This window comes from Archocentrus centrarchus, chromosome 18 (genome assembly GCF_007364275.1).
Source record: "Archocentrus centrarchus isolate MPI-CPG fArcCen1 chromosome 18, fArcCen1, whole genome shotgun sequence".
In the NCBI taxonomy this organism is placed as follows: domain Eukaryota; kingdom Metazoa; phylum Chordata; class Actinopteri; order Cichliformes; family Cichlidae; genus Archocentrus; species Archocentrus centrarchus.
Genome location: NC_044363.1, coordinates 21,029,784 through 21,049,773, shown reverse-complemented (window position 1 = coordinate 21,049,773; position 19,990 = coordinate 21,029,784).

Below are 19,990 nucleotides of genomic sequence, written 5' to 3'. Positions count from 1 at the left end.
CTCCAGCTGCTACGGAGTATGTGTAAAAACTGTGGATCATCTAACTTGAAAAACAAAATAGAGATACTGCATAAAAACACCTGCTTACAGTATATACAGTCATTATTTAACAAAACCTGAGACAAACTGCAGAAGCAGTGTGTGAAAAACTAAGTGCCCCCCCCCCCCCCCCCCCCCCCCCCATCCTTCAGCTTGTAGAAGCATCTTTCGCAGCAGTAACTTGAAGAAATGGTTTTTTTGTATGACTTTATCAGTTTGCCAAATCGTTGTGGAGGAATTTTGGTCCAGACTTCGTTACAGTGTTGCTTCGGTTCATTGATGTTTGTGGGCATTTGTTTAGCGCTTTTAAGATCCCACCACAGCATTTCAGTCATGCTGAGATCTGGACTTTGATTGAACCACTGCAGCACCTTGATTCTTTAATTTTTCAGTCATTCTGCTGAATTTGCTGCTGTGCTTGGGATCATTGCCCTGTTGCATGACCCAGTTTCAGCCAAGCCTTAGCTGTCAGACAGATGGACTCACATTTGACTTCTCTGTATAGCAAAGTATTCATTTTGGTATACAGAGGAGTTCATGGTCAACTCAGTGACTGCAAGGTGTCAAAGTCCTGTGACTGTAAAACAAGCCCAAATCCTCACCCCTCCACCTCCGTGCTTCACAGTTGGAGTGACGTGTTTGTGCTGATATGCTGTGTTTGGTTTTCTCCAAACATGGTGCTGTGCATTATGGTCAGACATTTCTTACTTTTGGTCTCACCAGTCCACAGATGCAACTTTGCAAACCTTAGCAGTGCTCCCATTTTCTTTTTAGCGAGAAGTGGTATCTGTGAACCCTTTCAGCCAAATTATACTTGTTCAGTCTTTCTCTAATTGTACTTTTATGAACTTTAACATTTAACCTGCTCACTGAGGTCTGAGAGATGAAGCTCTTGTTTTGGGGTTATTTTGTTTTTTAGTATTTCTAAGCATTGCAGTTTGATCTTGGGATGAATTTCCTGGGACATCCACTCATGGGACAGTTGGCAACTGACTTGAACATTTTCCAGTTATGAATAATCTTTCTAACAGTACAATGATGGCCTTAAGATTGTTACTTTTTACTTAGTTTTTCACACATTGCTTTTGTGTTACTAATAATAACAGTGTAGTATGTCATGTTTTGTTGTTCATCTCAGGTTGTTTTTACCTAATTTTAATACCTGCTAAAACACCTAATAGTGTCAAATGTGATGGAATTAAGTTCCAGTAAAATAAGCATAAAAAGCAAAAAACAATACGTATCCAAATTACACTTTTTTCCTGTAAGCATGGCTTTAGTCTGTAGCACTCTGGAGTTCAGCACCACTGGTACTGAGTAATGGAAGTTTGAACACAGTGAAATGTAGAGGTTTATGTTTCTGCCTGATGACTGGGCTGTACAACGAGAACACAGAATGACATTTTAATAGCAATACAGAAAATCTGTATTCTTCACACTTTTTTTTTTTTTTTTTTTTTTAACGGTGTGTCTAAGCAGGCCATTTGGAGAATTTGAAGGACCCTTCATAACCTTGGTAACTAAAATATCAACACTGCTCTTTTGAATCAAAAGTGCAAAAGTGTTAAAACCATGGTAACTGGAGCATAAAGGTGTCTGAAGCAGAAACACATTATCGTGTTATTTATTTATTTTTGTTTGCTTGTTTGTTTTTTTTTCCCCCCTTTGTTGAAAGAGTCAAGAAAAGCGCTGTGGTGAAAAAGCCTGAAGCACAGCACAAGGTTAACATTTACATAATGTAAAAGTTTTACATCAGCAACAGGTTGCAATGTCCAAAGACCATTTTGTTCTATTTATATTGGAGGTGGGATTAAAGATTCTGTGAAATTCCCTTTGACAATTTAAATTTGGCTGCTTTCCACTTCATGGTTGTCTTTTTGTGCTCCACTTCACCACTTCCAGTACATGCACTGTTTTTAGATTTCACACAGTGGTGTGAAACAGTCCTCCATGTTTCACTGGAGGACTGAATCTCTTTTTGTAGTTGCTAGGGGGCCAAGAGTGATGGAGACTGACTTGGAATTACCAAATGAGTTTTCCGTTTACAGGTGAAAACAGCTCGAAGTGTTTTGATCTGGCAGGTTATTTCAGGGTCCAGCTGGGGATCGAACCAAAGGAATCACTAGGAGAGAGAACAAGAGAACAAAGTCAAGGAGCTAAAGGGAACAGAGCTAGGAACACACACACACACACACACACACACACACACACACACACACACACACACACACACACACACACACACACACACACACAGCGCCTGATCACCACCACATGGGTGACAACAATCTGGTGGAGAATGGGAGGTTCCCGTCAGTCCTTAAAGCCAGGTTTGCCAGCTGGATCCAAGAGGCGGTAGGCATGGCTGAAAACCAGAGTGCCTGCCCCAAACTCTACCTGGGAAAAGGAGAGAAAGCGAAATAGAGAGAGAAAAAGGAGAAACGTGAGATGCACAAAGAAGTCTGCAAATTTCATTCAGTAGATGCACTATAATCATAAAGTGACTGCACAAACCTGTCCTGAATGGAAGGCGTGCTGGCCTTCTGTCTAAAAAAGAAACATTTGAGCAAAGCTAGAGTTTGGTAATGACTATAGAGTGGAATATTGTGCTCTGGACAGATGAATCAAAGATAAAGTCGTTTGGCCACAGTAACAGTAGAAGTGTTTGGCAATGACCCAGCACAGCTTTTTCAGGAAAGAAACCTCATATCAACTGTGAAGCATGGTGGTTTTATGTGGTGGACTATGAATTCTGATGAGACGAAGATAAACCGAAAGTAGACCTTTCACAGGATAGCAATCATAAGCACAGTAGCAAATCCACCGAGTAATGCCTCAAAAAAAAAAAAGGTTTGGAAAGGCAAATACCACAGTCAAAGCCCACATTTGAAGCCAACCCAAACATTGTGGGTGGATTTAAAAGGGCCACTGCATTGAGGGAAATCCCTCAAATATTTTGCATGGAAGAGTGGTCAAAATTTTAGAAAGGTGGTGTCAGGGACTGGAAGCTATTTCTGTTAAGGTTTTATAGATTATAGATTCCGAAGCCACAAAAAAAAATGACATCTATTGAAGTATTTGTTCAATAAATTTTTTGTGCTGCCAATCAAATGTACTCAACTATTGCCATGTCTATGAGAATTATTTTAAAGAGGATAAATTCCTTGCTTTTTCAAATATTTCCCAAGAGACTTGCTTACTCTTTCACAGGACTGAGCCATGCACGTGTACCACAGCAAATGTTTTAACCACTTTGGATTTTTCAGATCAGTCATTCGGGACTGGATCTGATCAGTGCAAATATGTATTTCACCTTATGAAAACAAGCCAGAGTTATAGAGAACCATCTTGTGCAACATGTAGAACAAGGAGTGAGGGCAGAAAGCAACTTTAAAATCACTGAGAAAAAGGTTGTGATGTACTACGCAGCTAAATATAATGTGGTTTAGAAAACAGCTTTTGCCATTTAGTGGTTTGAATGCAGGCTTTCGTAATAGCATGGAATTATAACTGAAAAGAAAAAAATTGGTAATTAAATTGGTTTTGATTTTGTAGGAGTAGTAGACTCAACTCTCAACACACCTTGTAGTATTGCATCTTTACAGTACTTACTTTTTACAGCGTGAACTTTGTCCTCCCTCTTTAAATGCAAACTTGACGGTGCATTCAACACGAGGACTGTCCTTGAAGAAGCATCGCTCATATTCTTTATCAAAACAACTCTTTTGGCAGCTGACTCCAGGGAATCCAGGGCAATATAACACAAAATAGTCAACATCTCAGACTGTCGCTGCTCTGCTGCTGTGTGTGTTTTTCTTTTTTGCTTTTTTTTTTGTCTCTTTTTTGCTTTTTTTTTTTTTTTAACTCTTTCATTTTTTTTCCATTTTTCCCCTTTAATGATGAATACTCTAACGTCAGGTGTGTAGTACCTCAATCTGTGCGGCTTTGTTGTCTTGTCAGTGTCATGACTTTGAAGTCATATTTTATGTCGCACCGCGCTCATTTCCTTTCTTTTCATATTAATTTATTTATTTATTTTCCGTGGCAGTCCAATATCATTATTTCCCCCTCGAATGAAAGGGAATGAAATGATGGTGATAAAAGAAGAAACGGAAAGCAAGAAACCGAGCCCGTGCCAACTTTTCCACCGATCCTTCACTCGCCTGAAAATTCAGTTACTCTTTCAATTATTCTAAACTAGAAAAGATCTCCCCATAAAGGTGACAACACTGACAAAGCTAGTGTAACATCTATCAGCATGGAAATAATTTGATGTCAGTCACTTTTTATTTGTTGCATATCGAGGATAGCGGTGCCAGAATTGATTCACGGTGACACGTTTTTTTTGTTTGTTTTTTTTTTTTTTTTTGAGGGGGGGGGGGGGCAACACGTGAGGAAATGAGAAAAAGGTTGTGATGTACTATGCAGTGATCCTTTTATTCTGTCCCTCAGCTTAATTGGAGTAGCCTAGCAAGTGCTTTACATAGCCCATCAAATTGTTAGCAGTGAAAACAGAAACTTTCAATGTTGTTTTCTTAAGAAATCTAAAGGTGTTGCGTCGCCCCTCAAGGCAACACCACAGCTTTGATTGAATTCCATAAAATGGGAGCTGGTGTTCAAAGCGCCTCATCTTTTTTTTGGGGTTCGGCTGACGGCGTCCAGATGATTCAACATCGCAGTACATTTGTTTACCGCGAGCTCTCCATTTGATTTGATGCTGCCCTGGCCCAGTTCGTTGCAGAGATCTGAAGCCAGCGCAAACTGTACCAGAGAGGTTTTCTTCTTGTCTGTGCACTCCGGGTGCAGTTGGCACTAGAATCTGAGGCGTGATATTTAGAGACGAGTTGCAGCCTCCAAAACAAACTGTAGACATATACACACGTGCACGCTAACATTGCAGGTGCAATCTTAAACAAGCTCACTCTCTTTCTCTTAGTAATACTGTAAGTGCACAGTACTAGTCCACAGTATTCCTCACTGTAACGTTTCAGTCTTTGCTCGTGGCTCTGACTGCTGTTAGTGCTGCAACTGCTGTGTTAACAGCAGAGAAATGGCACCGCTCGTAGTTTAGATTACATTATATCTCCAATCAAGAGGTAATGGGCGTTGTCATGGCAACTAAATGAACAGGCAAGGGAGGACAGGGGAACGAGCAAAGTTGATTATGCTAGGACTTGAAATACAGTGCATGTGCAAAAGTCTTGAGCCATCCCTCATTTCTTTATATTTGGTTTCCAAGCAACCGGACTTTCTTGTAATTTTTTTATTTATTTTTTTTTAAGTGGTGTTAAGATTAGATTAAAACTTTATTAATCCCTTTAGGAAGATTCTGTCAGTAAAATTTAAATAGAGCAATAACTCTTCAGGCTTTCTGAAGGTTTGTCAAAGTTTTTTCACTGGACGAGTGGACAAAAGACGAAGTGTCGGGCCTAAAAGAAAAAACTACCCACAGCAAGTGAAAAGTATCTGAACGTCATCTCCTTAAGAAACAGGAAAAAAAAAATCAAAGACCTGACACAGGACCTGAGAGATATACCCAGCCCTTCAGTTGATCCATCTACTGTTCACTGAAGCCTCATCAGAAAGGGTCTCAGTGGAAGAGTGGCTGTCAAAAAGCCGTTCTTAAGGAAGGGGAAGGAAAGGCTGAGGTATGCCACATTACACAACAACTGGACTGAAAATCAATGGCAAAAGGTCTGATGGAGTGATCAAAGTGGAGCGATCCAAATTTGAAATTTTTGGCTCAAATTGTCATCAACATGCAATACCAGTCAAAACTTTGGAATGGTGGTGGTGTCCAAACTTTTGACTGGTACTGTATACAGAGGAGGTCAGGAGAGCGATACAACAGTGAATGTCTACAGCTGTATACCATCTAGAAAGCATCTGACTGGTATTTTTCACCATGACAATCCCAAACACACTATCACTATCAGTCATGGACTGACCCCAGCAGAGCCCGGACCTCAACAGTATTGAAGCAGAGGAGCAGTCAGCATCCAAAGAGCAGCTCTGAATGTCCTTCAAGAAGCCTGAAGAACTATTACTGAAGACTAAATTACAAGAAAGCTGCCAAAGAGAGTTCAGGCTGCTTTGAAGAATAAAGGCGGTCATACTTTTTTTTTAATTGATTTTCCAGCTTGTTCGAATTTTACAAACTCTGTTTCTGCTTTATATCCCATGTTTGCACACGTTCTAATAAATTGCTGCACCTATTTCCCATTTTCCAAGCAAAATATAGAGAAACTGGGGCTGGTTCAAAACTTTCGCACAGTAGTGTATATTTAAATTGAAAAAAAGAGAAAAATGCATCCCAGGATAAATTAATTCTGTTTCCACAGTGCCAGAAAAGGCAAGAAATATTTATACTTCTTATAGCTCAGTTTTTTTTTTCCATACCTTTTTTAAATTTCCTATAACTTTTTTAAGGTAAGAAAACAAGACTGATGTAAAAAGAAATAAATCTCTCATCTTTATGATTTACTACATATGACTTATACAGGCCACAGACCGGTCCAAACAGATTCTTGTTTCCAGGCCAAGCCGATTCTCATTCTTTTCATACTCATATATATAGACAGACTTCCATCCCTCTGGTTATACTATACTGACAAACAAAACATGTCTGAATACCTCCTTTCAGGAGTGTCTTTTATTCCTCCATTTGCACTAACCCTTGCAGATTGACTTCAGGACAAAGATTCAGCACACATTGAACTGACAGCATGAAAGGCTTGATAATGTTTGCCCCCGCAAGATACTGATACATTTTATTGGATTGCTTTGTTTCACATGACCTGATGTAATGCGACAGGAAAGTGTGGGATTGTGTTGAAACAAGAAATGCGTTTGTAATACAGATGAGATCTCTCACAGTTCTTTCTGGAAGTCAGGTTTTCATGGAATAAAGAGTATGAGCGCAGTACAGGTACATGGTCCTCTGCCACTGTGCTCCCGCCTGCACGTCATATTACATTCATGACAGCGTTGTGACCACATTTAAAACTGCAGTCTTCACACAGTATGTGAATATCTGATTATACTGCTCTAGGAAGGCAGAAAAAGAATATATAAATTCTCTTAACCAGGGTTTGAAGAAGGGATGCTTACTGTAATTCAGTATAATTGCATTGGTTTATAACTGCTGTGTATTTGGACTGCGCTGCAGACTGAAATCTCTCTGCATGACAGCTGTCTCACAAACGGCTCCAGCTCCGGTCGAACACCTTGGGCAGAGGACTCACACAGGTGCTTGTTAACTACTGGAATGAGTCCTTGGGTTTTTGTTTTTTTTTCTTTTTTCCACCATGACTGAACAAAAATCAAAAATTCAGGTTTGTCAGAACTGATATTTAATTTTTACTAAACAAAACAAAATAACTCTTGAGCTGTGTAGTTTTCTTTTTTTCCTCTGAGGCCAGTTTACATGCTGTTTTCATGACATTGTAATAACTACTTGTCTCTTGTACATGGTGTCTAAATGAGTAATTTATTGAGTATTTCTCAGTATTTGAATTAACCTCATAAAAAAGAAAAAACTGGTGTCAGGTACCCTCGAGGGACTGCCACAGTGTGTAAGGCAAAGGTCATGTGACAAAAGCATACATCAGAAAGACGCCAACATTACTTTTGCAGTGAAAAGATGATAAATGCCAGCACAGGAGGTTACATGACCATTATCATGCATGACTCCTGAAATGCTGCTGTAAATCCTTGAATTTACTTCTTTTTCTTTTTTTTCTTTTTTTTTTTTTAAAAAAAGGCCAGTTTAAGATAGTGGGAAGAAGCAGAGTTAAATGTTGATGCTGCATCAAAATCAGCGTGATGAGGAGGGACTGTATGCTCGCTGGCCAACAACTTGTAATTGACAAGTCCTGAGCCAGCAAGCATGAGGCCTCATTTTGCTGACCCAGAAGCTCCACAGAATAGCATGAAAGCATTGCTCCTGTGGGTAGTGTTATTAATTGTTAAAAAAAATGTACAATTTAAATTCAGCATGTTTTTTTCTTTTTAAATGGGTTAAATGGCTCCTCTATTCTTTCAAAACCTCGTTTTTCTGAGCTTGTGTCTTGTGAATGAATGCTATTCATCATAGCAGAGTTGACAGTACACATGCAGACAGAATTTTATCACTGATGATTTGGCCAGAGAGGTGTTGATTTGTGTTATAAATTCACATTTTAAAGAATCGGGGTTTTTTTCCCCATTTCCGGAGGTTTTTATGGTCAAAACAGCAGATGCCACTAAGTAAAAAAATAAATAAATAAAAGATTTGCAGACAGAGAAGGACAGTTTTACTGTATCTACATTTTGTGTGTGTGTGTGTGTGTGTGTGTGTGTGTGTGTGTGTGTGTGTGTGTGTGTGTGTGTCTGTGTGTGTGTGTGTGTGTGTGTGTGTGTGTGTGTGTGTGTGTGATTTTAAAAAAAGTGTGTTTACTTATTCAAGCAATTTCTAAAAACATCTTAATTTGCACCACTTCTTTGATAAACACCATTTTCAGACCTCCAGAAACCTTGACATTTACTTTGCTGTTTTCATCCAATAAATGACAATAAATCTTTCAAAACGAGGAATAACTGCTCATGTAAACACAGAGGATGAGATTTGCAGTGCTGCCGCTGACATCTGACTTGTCAGTCTAAATTGCACTGCAGCACAGACTTTTTTTTTTCCCTCCTTTTCTTTTCTGCTGGCAAGCGACAACAACGCACATTTATCTTCTGCTTTTCTTTTTAACCCCTCCCACACACTTGCCTCTCTCTCTCTCTCTCTCGCTCCCTGTCTTGTCTTCTTCCTCTATCACACTTGTGAGAAAAGATTACCTCAGGTCTTACCTTTCAAAATTTTGAGAAAAAGCGCGCAACCTTGACAGAATCTCTAAACATTTAACCCCCCATGTAAATATTAGGCTTTGTGTGAGATTTAAATCTTGGAGGCAGCCGTCAAAGAGCCGGAGGGCAAACATGCAAATCTTGATTAACTTGTGTAGTGCCTGTGTACAGATCTTTCTTTTTTTTTTTTTCTTTTTTTCCCCCTTCTGTTTCTCACCACATTTTTTATTTTTTTATGTGGAAGAAGGCGGGGAACAATGGGGAAAAGGGAGGAGTAGACGGCTGCTGAGACTGAATATAGCATTACTGACTATGAACATGATTGAAATTTTATCTTGCCCAGTGTCATGAGGAAGTTTACCATGTTCCTAATATACTGTCAGATAGGTAATAGAATATGATTTCAAAGGGTTTCAAATGCACTCCAGTGTACCACATTCATTCAGAGTCACTGTGATAGAATGTTATTGGTGGGAATATAGTATATCCAATATCTTCACTCAGGCAGCAGAGAGCATAAAATAAACCTTTAATCACTGAAGAGTGAATGCAGTGTCCACAGAGCTGCTAAGCTGCCCAGCTAAAGGGGCATTGTGTATACAGTATGTGTGTACGCTTCTGCCAATGTGAGCTCATGCATTCTACATTATTTTGTCGGCTACTGTGGTTGTGCAGAAGCGTCTGTGAATTCACAGCAGTCGGTTTTTCGTAACTTGAGCATGGATTCTGAAGTGTAGATTAAATACTGTGGGCAAAGACTAAGTGAAAATCACACTGTCACACTACAAACAAAATCACAGTGTGTGGCAATAAAGGGGTGGACACGGTCATTTTGGCTGTTTCAAGGAAAAAAATGGGGCAGCTGTGGCTCAGGTGGTAGAGTGGACTGGAAGGTCAGTGGATCAATCCCCTCCAGCCTGCATGTCGAAGTATCCTTGGATAAGATGCTGGACCCCATTGTGTGAATGTTAGGCAAAGCTTCTAGGCATAGATAGAAGAACTGTACAAATGTGCTAGTGATTGGCTGAATGAGACTTATAAAGTAGCAATTGATTTCCACTCAACTTGAGTAGAAAGGTTCTATGTAAATACAAGCCCATTTCCCAAATACAGAATAAATATGTTATTTTCTTAAGAATTGGAGTATCATTACAGAAAGTTCAGTTATCTTAAATAGTTTAAGGGTTAGGTAAGGGTTCTAGCGTAACTGTCATAGTTAAAAGGATACACATCTGCATGCCTCAGAGTTTCCTTCAACCAAAAGATGCTCCAGTTTGTGTCCAGCGCAGGCACTCCCTGACATACAGTATGTTTTTGAACTATCATATTCATATTTGGCTCAGTTTCTTTTTTTGTGTCTGTTTTCAAAACCAGTTTGTTTGTGTGTGTATGTGCAGCCAGTTTAAACAAAGCCAGGTAAGGATTTTCATGTAAAGATAATTTACCCACACACACACACACACACACACACACACACTCTCCCCATATGACAATCAGTGGTATTCTGCTCTATAATTGGTAGTCGCTTCAATCGTTCACCTCAAAGTTCGGAAAATTTTAACTCGGGACCTGTCGACTTTGCATCGCTACTTGAAGATGCTGAAACTCATCGACTTCCTGTGGTCTCTGATCACCACATCCCTTTGGATATGTTTTAAATACATTAATAAAAGAGTTTCAACAGCAAAAAGGTTTGTGGTTCAAACCTCCTGGTTGGCTGAGGCCTTTCTGTATGGACTTTGCATGTGCTCCCTGGGCCTTAATGGGTTCTCTCCAAGTACTCTAGCTCCCTCCTACAGTCCAAAGACATGCGTGTTAGGTTAACTGTTGATTCTGAACTGGCTGTGTACGTGTTGCAGCAACAAAAAGCTTTGAAGACACGAGATTTAAAAAACTGGGACAAACATATGACTGAATTGTCTCAGGATTTATGAAAACTCGACTTAAACAGGTTAAAAAAAAGTTAATAAACCCCTCATCAACAAATGTAAGACTAAATCCCTCTCTTACTATACTTACTATGCTGTACTGTGTGCAGTATTCACTGCCTGAATCCACTCCTTCCAATATGGAAACATCGTAAACCTACATTCATTGAAATGGCCAGAAGAGGGCAACTCCTCTGGAGGCAAAAATATGTTAGACTCTACAGAAGATTATGAGAAAATTCCCCTGGCTCTCTCTTGAAGTATGTCATCAATAAACATTTTACTAATGAGCTTACAGTCTGAATGAATCCCTAATTTTTTTGTCTTTCTAAATACAACAGGATCTTTGTTAAGTAAGTTATTGCCCATTTGGAGTAAACGAGAGGTGGGGTATATTATAGGGACTGGCAATCTTATGATTAGGGTGGTGCAGCAGTTAGTGCTGTCACCTCACAGCAAAGAAGATATTTGATTCAAATCTGCTGGTTGAGGTTTTTCTGTGTGGAGTTTGCATGTTCTCCTTATGCCTCTCCAGGTATTCCAGCTTCCTCCCACAGTCGAAAGATATGCTTGAGAGGTCATTTTTTTCTGATTTCAGTTTGGCTGTAGGTGTGATCATGAGGGTGGATGGTTGTCTGTCTCTCTTTTTGTCGGCTCTGTGACAACAAAGGCATTACTCTTTTATTTCAGTAATCGGTAAACTTCCTCTTAAGGGAATCAAAAGGAAATTCTGTAAGTGTAATTACTGTTCTATCATTGCTTTCTTCTTTTTTTTCTGTTCACAGAAATAATCAAGACTTGTGATACATACGGTGCATTATGCTGCTTATATTAGCTATGCAGTTTGTCACTGTGATACAGAATTCAGCAAATAAAAAGAATGTTTTGACAAACATAGCCATCTTGTCTTACAGTTGCCTTGTAATCATGTAACCTTTTCATGCTAGGACAGATGTTTCTAATTTGCAGTCAGATTACAAGTGATTTTCATATGCAGGCAGCGCTGCCAAACATAGATGCGTGTATGTTTTCTTTACATGCGCTGTAATGTTTTCTGATTAAAGCCAGAGAAACAGAATGTGACAGTAGGCGTGCAATTTAAAGGGTGTGAATTAAAGAGGCGTATATTTTGACACGTGCAGGCATCTACACCACCCATCAGCAAACTCGCCCATAGATGGATAGACATGCTGACGTGTGGCAGCATGCACAAATAGAAACATGTGCTATCTTCTTTGTTCTGGCCAAAACTTTCCCATCTTTTTCTTTTTTAAATCTTTTTCTTTAGCCAAAAAAAAGTGTAATAGACACTTGGAAAATAAACAGGTCAGCTGATACAGAGAGGTCAGCAAATGGGAGTTAAACTACGCCAGTTTCTCTTCACACATTGCAAACAAACACACAGTATCACTAAGCCAATTATATAAGTGCCTATGGAGTCCATACACATATTTTCACTTGTCACCGAGCTCATCAAATGTGACATGAACAGAGAGTTCCTAATCAAAGGCTGTTTTCAGATACCTGCCCAACTATGCCTTTTGAAAGATAGTTTCATAATGAGAAACTATAGTTCACAATGGAAGCTCGGCTTCTTTGTCCCCATGACAGGAATAATGCCTACCTTCATTAATTATGACTTAATGAAATACAAAATTGCCCCAGGTGCTGTTTGACTGACAGCCAGTCTTACAACAGAGAAACCCTGCTAAATGTATATAGGCTTTGCAAGTACAATGTTACCCTCTAATTGGCAATTTACTACCCACTCAATAGCCAGGCTTGCGTTCTCAGTGTCAGTGGAGGTATTAGCAATGGTGTTTTTCAACATCCAGATTAATTTCTTAAAAGCCTGCCTTTAAAAATTGTTGGGTTTGCAAATAACGGGATATGATTTAAGGGGTAGAAAGTGCTCATCTTGGAAGTATTGTGAAAGGGCTCTGAAGAAGGAAGTGAGAGAGAGTGGTTGACAGAGCAGGACAGAGAGGTGGGAGACAGACAGAGAGAGAGAGAGAGGCCAGCAGCATTAAACTCCAGTGAAATAAATTTGCTTAGCAGGTACTTCTGTTGGAGTCACCTCCACTCCAAGAGGAGATCAGTCTTGCTGGTTCTGCATTGCCATTTCATCTAATCCCTCTCCATTTTTCATGAGCTTAAGAATCTGTCATTTGCAGGCCATTCATTTTAAACACACATGCCATTAACTATAAATACTCTAATGTGGTTTTCACATGTGGTCCAGCTAATTCGGACTTCCATAGTCCCAAACTGCTAATGGTTAAAAGGGACAGCTTCAATAATAAATATCTGTTTAACTGATTTCACTCAACAACAAAAGAAAAGGAAACCAAATCATTTTGATAATCGTTAATTTCCAAACACGGGCATTTGCCTTGTTTTTAATGCTCTGTGATCATAAAATTAATGTGATTTTACATGAGTGAAAACCAGACATCTGGACTTGTCAGTTTCAATTTTCTTTGTAAACTTGTTTCATAACATGTTACAATCAAACAACTGAATCAATTAAGGAAAAAAATTTGTAAATTATCAAATAATGAATTTAATCTTAAAAGGAACTTGCATCCTCTTGCATATTATTTGGAGTGATGTGCAGGGGGTTTATTCCAGCAAAGGTTTATGAAGATTTGCTTGTTTTTTGTGTTGTTTTCACTCTTATTAGAGCTTGTCTCATGTCTTTGCTTGTTTTGCTTCCTTTGTTGTCCTACCCCTGCGCTCATGTTCTTGATTCTAATCAATTCCACCCGTCTCTCCCCACCCAATCAACCCCTGTGTGACATTCATGTCCACCTGTCCTTTGTCATGTCATCTCTGCTCTTGCCCCACTCCCTGCTTGTCTCTTTGTGCTGCTGTGTAGTTTCCAGATTTTTTTTTTTTTCCTTTTTTTGTTTGCTCTACTTGGCTCTGTGCTCTGCATTTGGACCCTCTTTTAGAAATGAGCAAGACTCTTTCAAGCTGATAGGAAGGCAACAGCAACTCAAATAACCACTTGCTATAACCAAGATTCACAGAAGAGCAACTCTGAACCCACAGCATGTTGAGCCTTGAAGCAGATGGGCCACAGAAGCAGAAGACCACATCAGGTGCCACTCCTGTAAGCTGAGAACAGCAAACTGAGGCAACATTTCACATGGGCTCACCAAAATGGGACAATAGAAAACTGGAAATCCAATGCCTGGTCTGATGAGTCCCCACTTCTGCTGTGATATTCGGATGGTAGGGTCAGATTTTGGTCTAGCAAGACTCCATCAATGGTTTAGGCTGGTGCCACACTTTTGGCCCCTTAGTACTAACTGAGCATTGTTTAACCACCACAGTCTACCTGAGTTTTGTTGCTGACCATGTCCACCCCTTTATGACCACAGTGTACCTGTCTTCTGATGGCTGCTTCCAGCAGGATAACACACCATGTCACAAAGCTCAGATCATCTCAAACTGGTTTCATGAACATAACAGTGAGTTCACTGCACCCAAACGGCCTCCACAGTCACCAGATCTCAATCCAGTATAGAGCAGCTTTGGGACGTGGTGGAACAGGAGATGCTCATCGTGGATGTGCAGCTGACAAATCTGCAGCAACTGTGTGATGCTGTCATGTCAATATGGACCAAAATCTGAGGAATGTTTCCAGCAGCTTGTTGAATCTGGGTCACCCATATGCCATATGGGTGAACCTGTTCACCCATATGGCAATAAAAACCTTCTGATTCTGATTCTGATTCTGAATCTGTGCCTCTAAAAAAAAAAAATAAAAACGCAGTTCTGAAAGCAAAAGGGGGTTCAACCTGGTACTAGCAAGGTGTACCCAATGAAGTGTCCAGTGACTGTATATTAACTGTTACAAGTAAATTGTAAACTGATAGTATGTGAAACCAGTAAATAGTTAACATACTGTCAGTTAATAACATTACTAATGATTGGTTATGTTATATTTTACATTGAGGTTTATGTTTTTTTTGTCATTAATTAATTAATCATCAATTTATTTAAGATGCTTTTTGAATGTTTTACTTTGTTTTTGTGTGTTTGTTGGTTTTGGTAATAGTTTATCTATCCAAGTACTTAAAATGTAAATGAACATGGTGTATATGATGGATGCTTTTCTTTGGTTTATGTTCCAAAAACAACCAAATCACAGCGCGCTGCTTTGAAAATCTAGTCCAACAAATGTCTTCAGCCATTTCCCCATCACTCGCCTGTTGTTTGTAGGCGGCGGCCAAAACTTTTTTTTTTTTTTTTTTTTTAAGTGTGCTGTAATTAAAAGTAGTGTGAGGTGAGTCAGTTGCCTTAATTCGTTTAGTCTTTCTTCTACCTCTCTTGTGGAGTCATTAATGTCGACATGAACATTTTTCTCTCATTTGAATGGGTAAATAATGAAAGCAGAGTGACAGTTGGGAGGTGAGCTAGTCACAACCTTTTAAAGCAGCGGGAAGGAGGCAATTAACAGGATGTGACAACCCACACGCAAATACACACATCGAGGCACACAACACAAACTCAAATAGATTCCATACATACTAACATAAAGACCTACAGCTGGCAAACTTTAGACCTGTGTTTTACTTGAGTAGTTGAAACAACACATTTTCAGCCCTGATTCACCTTGTGTGTGTTAGGCATGTGTGTTAAATAACAGAAATCGCACTTGCGTGACATATCCTGAGCCTGTCAGTGTGTCACTGAGATTTTAATCATGCCTTTTTTTTTTTCTTTCTTTCTTTTTTTTCTATCACATTGGGTCACCTCACATCAAGCAGTAACCCATCCCATCAGAGAGATAGATGAACAAAAGTTCAATTAACAAATCAAAGCTGTAATTGTTTGGATGCTTCTCTCCTCCATAAATTTAGCAGTGATAATTAATTATAGCGAGTAAAACCACTCATCAGGGAGATGACCCATTAGAGTGTTAGGTAAACAAACCCTTATCTATAATGGGTGAGTGGCTAAGGAATGATGAGAAAAGTTTGATTTTCACACAAAAAGCTGTGAAACTTTTTTTCAGCCTTGAGCCAGGGTCAAAATAGCAGTAAGTCATCATGATAACAGTTTAATTGCATAAATAAGTCTGTTATTTTATGTTTATCAAATGACAGAATTATTGTGTATGCAGTATTCACTCATCAGTGAAAGTTTACCTGGCTGTCTTAGTGCTTCTGTTGTCTGTATTAATTAAAGTGATTGTGTCTTCGGTGTTGATGCACAATAATGCAGTTGTACCTCCAGGAAGCACTCAAGGTAACTTTTCTGGCATAAAAATGAAAGGTGGCATATTGTCAACCAGCATCAATAGGAAGTAATGCTGGTATCAGAAATTATTATTTGATCTCTTTGATATCAGGTTCTCTTTCTATTTACATCTTTGTAATATATTCATATTACTAATTTAAAGTGGACATTATTAAACTGGATATATAACGTTCATTTCAAGCACCATATTTTTTTGTTTTTGTACTTTACTAGAGTAGTTTTGCATGATTTACAGCCTGAAACAAGCAGTTTAAGCTGTCTTCCACCTCCCTTTAAACTTCTTCTGATTGGTTGTCCCTCACAAGCAGGTGGGCGAGGCTTCTGTTGAACCCTTCACTTTTATGATGGTGAGGTTTATGTGGCTGCGTTGTCAGTTTCTGAAAAGTTAGAAAGCCCCAAAAAGCATTTCACTTAAAAGTTTAACCATCAATGTCCTTAGGAGAAATCATCTGGGGTAAATGAATCATGCTCCAACAATTTTTTATTTTTATTTATTTATTTATTTGGGGGGGGGGTCTAAAAGCGGATCTATCACGCAGCTCCATTTTTTTACTTTTTGGCTGTGCTAGAGCAGGTCTGCATGACTCACAGTCAATCTTATTCAATCTTATTTTCTTTTTTCAATCTAATACAGTACTAGTCAAAAGTTTGGGCACACTCACCCATTTTGACTGGTACTGTATATTTGCTGTCTGAAACAAGCAATTCCCCCTTCATTTAAACCTGTTTACCTCTAATTGACTGCCCCTAGCAACTACAAGATTTGTAGTAGGTGGGTGGGGCTTCTGTGCTCAGTACTCATAGACACGGAAGTTTGCCTGAGATGACCATATTAGGGATATCAGCTTTTGCTGACATCATAAAGATGGCAGAGTAGAAAAAATTGTTGGAAACCAAGCATTTAGAGCAGTTTGAATCCTGAGCTGGCTCATACATAACCTATAGACACACTAACCTCAATATTTGAAAGTCTAACCATGTTTAAAACGCATCCACCATTGTAGCAATCTTTATGGAAAATATGGAAAAATTGCCAACCAACCATTTCTCTGCTGTTTCTGGTACAACCTTAAAACAGATGTGTTAATATCAACACAAGTGGTGTCAATTTATAACACATTAATGTGTCAATATAGGGACCACACAACCTGTGTAACATTTCACACAATCATTGTGTTGATAATTTAACACAAGGTTTGTGTTAAGATTGTCAACACAGTAATTGTGTAAAATGTTACACAGGTTGTGTGGTCCCTATATTGACACATTAATGTGTTTTAATATGTGCTAATTCTGTTCGGATTTTAAATAAACCAACACCAAACTGTACAAAAAGGTTAATATTTATTGTTCAGTTTTTTTACAACCATGGTCCTGAACAAAACATTTCATTAATTTTTGCAGGCATAAAATCACCAGTTTTAAAGGAAAAACATCCTTCTAAAATTCCCAACATACTGTAACAAAATACACTTATAATACATTGCTCATACATATTGTCCTTTTTTTCCCAGCCTACAATGTTAAACTGGATATCAAATTACTTCCAGATTTTGAAAATGCAACTCAGAATGATCTATAGAATTTTGTACCTGGGATTTAAGTAAAATCTGTCTCCCTCAAGACATAACAGGCTTAATGGTCTGACATCTGCAAAATCATTCAAGTATACAAGGAATTGCCAACCAGGTTAGCAATGCAACTGGTAATGAAAACTGTTATGTTCTTCTTCTTTTTTTAGTTATTTATTTTTTGTCATATGATTATTTCATATCAACAACAGTCATCCAAAAAATTGAAGTAGCCACAGTTAGGAGTGGGTAACCTTTTTTTTTTTTTCTAAAGTTTTTACAGTTTGACTATTTCTTAAATAGGTGTGAAGTTTTACAAAAGAAAAGACATTTTTAGAAAAGCCCATTACAATGCGGCTTACAATCTAATGAAACCACACTTTTTTTTTCTAAATTGCAACATAACAACTATACAGCAATACAGTGAAATTTAGCACAATTAGCACAATTACATAATAGTTAGTTGTAATGAGTGTAAAATGCTCCTGTACTTTACAGAAATGAAGTGCATTAGTTTCCTTTCTGCATTTCTCCATCTATCAGAAGTTTGATGGAGAACCAGATAAATCAGTTATTGCAGTTATTGTGTGGACAAATGATACATTTACTGATGCTTAATATCTACCTGCAAAACTGCCTATGTATCTTACTGCCTAGGAGCACTACTTGGTTGTCTAGGTCGTTTCACATTCATTATTCATTGGGGACTTACCATAAATTAGCTAAGAATTAACACATGCAAATGTGAAACTTACTGTAGTAAAATTCATTTGTTCTCCTCGGCAGCCTAACCACGATGAGCGGTTATCACATACAATGTAATTTCCACCTACTTTTTTTTCTTCCTATTGTCTTCTATGCATTTAAATCCAAGCAATAAAGTGTTGCTTAAGCTCTACTATGATGTGTCCCTAGAAGCTTATTTCAACAACAAAGTAATCCTTTTTCAGCACCATGAGTCATCACTCATCCCTCTGCACATGTTAATTTTTTTGTCAAGATATTAAATTAGTTAATGCTCATTAGCCTCAACATTATATATGATGGTGAAAATTAAATATTCAGGCATCTCAAACTGAAGCACCTCAGCAAAGTATGTCACCAAGAAAGAATGGGGACGAGAAGAAAGTTGAATGAGTGAGTGATGGCTGGCGGAGCCAGAGGGAGGCCAAAACAGAGGAGCGAGGGAGGAAAAATGGAAGAGAAGATGGAGACTGCTTGATTGGAAAATGGATCTGTGACAAAACGCCACAGCTTGGAGCTAAGATTAGGATTCCATCTGTCTTGAATGAAATATTCAAATATACGCTGACGAGAGGAGGCATATTACTAAAAGGATGGATGTGGAGAATATGTGAAACAATGACAGGAGCTTTACATCCAGAAGGGTCAGCGCTCACCCAGACTGTTATTTAGCTTGTGGTAGATGAGCTCATATGCTCCTTAAGCATATGTGCTGTTTCATTTGTGACGCGAGTAACAGAAATAAATTAATGCTTTGAATGAAACGTTTACATACACTGGTTTTGTGAACAGATTATAGGCAGACCCCCTTCAGTACAAGTATTTCATATTTGGGAATTACTGCTTGTTTGAGAACAAAACAGCTATGTGTTTAAAAAAAAAATGAAAGGAACATATTGTTACGGAATCTAGTGAGATAATTGAATATAATCCAGGAAAAACACAGTACTGCAGCTGTTATTTTGACATATCAGCATGATTGTGCCATTATTTATGAGACTTTTTGGATGAAAAATCAGTTACACAATTGTGAGGATGGATTTCACAACTCTGGAGAGGTATTACTGTGATCATATGTGCCGCAGGTCAACATTAGAAATATGCAGTTTACTTAAAATCATTTGCTGGGTTAAAGAGAAAAATGTTACTTTGATCTCTTCTTGATTTCTTTTTTTTCATCGTATATACAGTACCAGTCAAAATTTTGAACACACAGTCAGCTTTTGACTCGTACTTTATGTCAAACTTACATGTTTCAGATCATCAAACAAATTTAATATTAGAAATAATGAAAATCATGAATTAACTGTAATTAATCACATTTTTTTGGAAGGCTGAGTTTCATTTTTACTAGCCACACCCAGGCCTGATTTCTGTCCTGTTGAATCAAGAAAGTGAAGTAGGCTAGAAAATCTCAGAAAGCTGCACATCATGCCATTATGTAACAGCTGAGAAGCAAAGCGATTTGCAAGGCTTTCACTAGAGTCCAGTGAACCATGGCGAGAGCCATTATCCACAAATGGAGAAAACTTGGAAAACAGTGGTGAACCTTCCCAGGAGTGGCCGGCCTACCAAAATTATTCCAAGAGTGCATCAGCGACTAGA